The sequence below is a fragment of the Ochotona curzoniae genome, unplaced genomic scaffold (genome assembly GCF_017591425.1).
Source record: "Ochotona curzoniae isolate NIBS_2020 unplaced genomic scaffold, NIBS_Ocur_1.0 contig_2210, whole genome shotgun sequence".
Classification (NCBI taxonomy): Eukaryota; Metazoa; Chordata; class Mammalia; order Lagomorpha; family Ochotonidae; genus Ochotona; species Ochotona curzoniae.
The window spans coordinates 6952226-6955895 of record NW_024465369.1 but is presented as its reverse complement, the minus strand read 5'-3'; positions in this window follow the sequence as shown (position 1 = coordinate 6955895).

Sequence of the window (3670 nt, the reverse complement as noted above, 5' to 3'; positions counted from 1 at the left end):
TCTCCCTCTGCTCTCTATGTAATTCTGTAAAATAAATATTAGGAAAAAAAAAAAGGCCTTAAAATTAAAAGAAAAAGTAAGAGTCTTCAGAGAATAACCAAAGTTAATAAAATGTTAATTAAATATTCAAAGGAAAAGAAAACATCATAGAGGATCCTGGTAAGAACATACCAAGGATACTTCTAAATGTTTGGGGGGAAATGGAGATAAAAACCCAAGTTTATTTTGTTGCAAAAGGTTTTAAAATCTATGCAAAATTCTTTTGTAACAGGCCATTTGCATGAACTTTTAGAATATCCTTCAAATGCATAGATTTCAAATATTTTTCGTTTAAAGTACACTGATCTTTTTTAAAAATTATTTTTAGCCTTTTAATTCTTATCAGATGTAATACCATTTCCCTTCTGCCCTACCTCTCATTCCGCTCCTTTTCTCCTCTTCCTGGCTCAGGCCCTGTCCCAGTTTTCTCTCTCTTTCCTCTTTCATAAGTGAATAAATATGTTAAATTTGCTGCAATTTTAAAAATGCAAACATGCTTTTTTCACATGTTTTACATGAATATTTGAAGACCTTCTATATGTATGTTTACATCGCTCACATGCACATACACATGTAAAACCATCATCACACTCCTTAGAAAACTTAGAATAGACACAATAGTCTTTACATAGAAAATAAAAATATAGGTTCAAAGGGAAATGATCTCTCACAAATTAAAAATATTATAGCAACACTTAATTGTTTTAAAGATTTATTTATTTTTATTGGAAAGGCAGATATAGAAAGAGGGGAAGAGACAGAGAGGAAGATCTTCCATCTGATGGTTCGCTCCAGCGGTTTGGACCGTCCTCGATTGCATTCCCAGGCCACAGGCAGGGGCTGGATGGGAAACGGGGCTGCAGGCATTAGAACCGGTGCCCATATGGGATCTCAGTGCAGTCAAGGCGAGGACTTTAACTGCTATGCTACCGTGCTGGGTCCAGCAATACTTAATTTATTGCAGAACTTAAACATACAGCTGAGATATTGTACCATAAAGTGATTCCAAAAGTGAAAAAAATGGATATGCATGATATGGATTCAAAATGGGTGTCAGGTCCATGAGGAGTCATTGAAATCCAGACTAATCTGTCTTTTGAATCTAGCTGTTCCATCGTGGACTGCTTAATCAATCAGAATATGGCTACAGTGACACACAAGGGGAACACCAACGGACCTGACTTGTGTTTTTTCTTCCTCCACCAGTGGCATGTCCCTGGGGAAGGGAGGAAAGGTGTGTACCCAGTCTGTTATCAGGAACATTGAGTACATAAACTAACATGATTCTCTAAAATGAGGAGTTTTTATCTTGTTAAAATCTTCAACAGAATACCTTCTAACTAAAAAGCTATTAAGAATTTAACAAAGAAGCCCAGAATCTATGAAGTTTGATTTCACAGAGATTGTTACATAAACTAAAAAACTTCCTGGGACAGAAGCTGGGCCAACTGGCACAACCACCATTTCTGCACCTTGGAAATCAACTAAAGATATACAACAAAGCAATAACGTATTCATGGAATTATTGAATTTCAGGCAAAAACAGCATGAATCTGTTGTGGTCCTACCAAGAACAACTCATGTGCAAAAACTGCATCTTCTGTTATGCATTACAGGTACATTCCTGAATAATTTTGAGGAGAGCTTTCAATAGCTTATGTTTCTTTATGTATTGTGTAAATCTCTCCATTATCTGCATCCTTGACACAACTGGCAAAGCTCAGTATTGGAAAGTATGAAGTTACCATATATGGTAATATTCCTAGTCTCCAATATGACTATTTTTGGACATAGACCCTTTGAGAGAGAATTAGGGTTAGAGTTGGGCATGACGATGGTGTCCATTGGCGGGTTATTGCTTCGTAAGAATAGATATCAGACAGTGCCCCACTCCCATGCCTTTCATTTTCTTTCAGCTTGCATGAATCAAGCAAAGCCTCTGTATGGATAGCAAGAAGGTAGCCATCTGCAGTCCAGGAGAAACAGTCTTACTAGAAGTCAACACCTTGATCTTAGAGTCCCTAGGCTCCAGAACTGCAAGTAATAAATGGTTATTGTTGAAGCAACTAAGTCTGTGGTATGTCTGCACAGTAATCCAAGTTAAAACATTGGGTAAGATTTTTTTAGGGCCCAGCGCCATAGCACAGTGGTTAAAGTCCTCGCCTTGCATGCACCAGGATCCCACATGGGCGCTAGTTCTAATCCCGGTGGCCCCAATTCCCATCCAGCTCCCTGCCTTTGGCCTGGGAAAGCAGTCGAGGATGGCCCAAAGCCTTGGGACCCTGCACCCACGTGGAAGACCCAGAAGAGTTCCTGGCTTCTGGCTCCAGATTGGCTCAGCTCCAGCGTTGTGGCCTCTTGGGGAGTGAACCATCAGATGGAAGATCTTCCTCTCTGTCTCTCCTCCTCTCTGTATATCTACCTTTCCAATAAAATTAAATAAATCTTTTTTAAAAAAAGATTTTTTAAAAACCTATGAGAATTGTGTTTTAAAGTGCTAAAGTGTTTAAGTGTTGAGCATGCTTCCAGGTCTAAGTCTTGAGAGACTGAGAGTCTCCCATTTCACTTCATAGAACAGTCTGAGCAGCCCTGCACAAATTCCCACTTCCTGTCCTGTGAATCCGAACCGGTTTCAGCAGCTGCTTTGCCACTAGCATATGGTGAAAATGGTGCTGTGTGCAGTTTGGGAGAACAAATTTTCAGAAGGAAACAGTTATGTCTTCAAGTTTGCTGAAACCATTTCTGGGAGATCCAGTGTTACATGTCTAACTGGGAAAATATTCTCTGTGTTGAAAGCTCTGTACAGGCAGCCCCGGATGAGACCAGCCACTCATCTTGCCATACACCAAGGTGTCAGGTTACCTGAGCTAAGATTAATTCATCTACCCCATCTAACAGATGTGTTATATGTGTTCAGATGCATTCCATGTGTTCAGCTGTGTTTTAACCTTAGTCCAAAGCTTAGGAATAAGGATTGTTCAGTTAATCCTGCTCTGGCCTCACAGATTATAAAATTCTAAGATATGATTAAATTACTGTTTGAAAGGCAGTGTACAGAGAGGTCAGAAAAGATGGAAAAAGAGATCTTCCATCAGCCAGTTCGCTCCTCAGATGGTTGCATTGCTAGTGCTGGACCAGGCTGAAGCCAGGAGCAAAGACTGGGAAGAAGGTGGTGTGAATGTGGAGAAAATGACATTAGGAAAGGTATATGAGATAACTTAGAACTTGGCCATGAAGAATAATATGAACTTCATTGGACACATGGATAAATTCAGGATTGTGTTTTCAGAAGACTGGGTGGGCCATCTGCCTAAGTGTCTGATGGCTGTTTAGGGAACACAGACATGAAGAGTAATCCTGATCCTGCAAGATCTTGCAAGAATGTGTGTCCAAATCCACAAGATACATTAGTGTCTTAAAAGATGTTAAAAATCTGATTTGCATACAAAATATAGTACTTTAAAAATCTGGATGACTAATAGTGTATTCTGTGAATATATAATACACACTGGTCAAAACACCCTTTAGCCAAACAAAAGTATGTGTGTTGGGGGCAGTATTGTGGTGGTGCAGGCTCTGCTGCCACCTGTACAATGGACTACAGCATAGGCTTCAGTTTGGGTCCCAGATA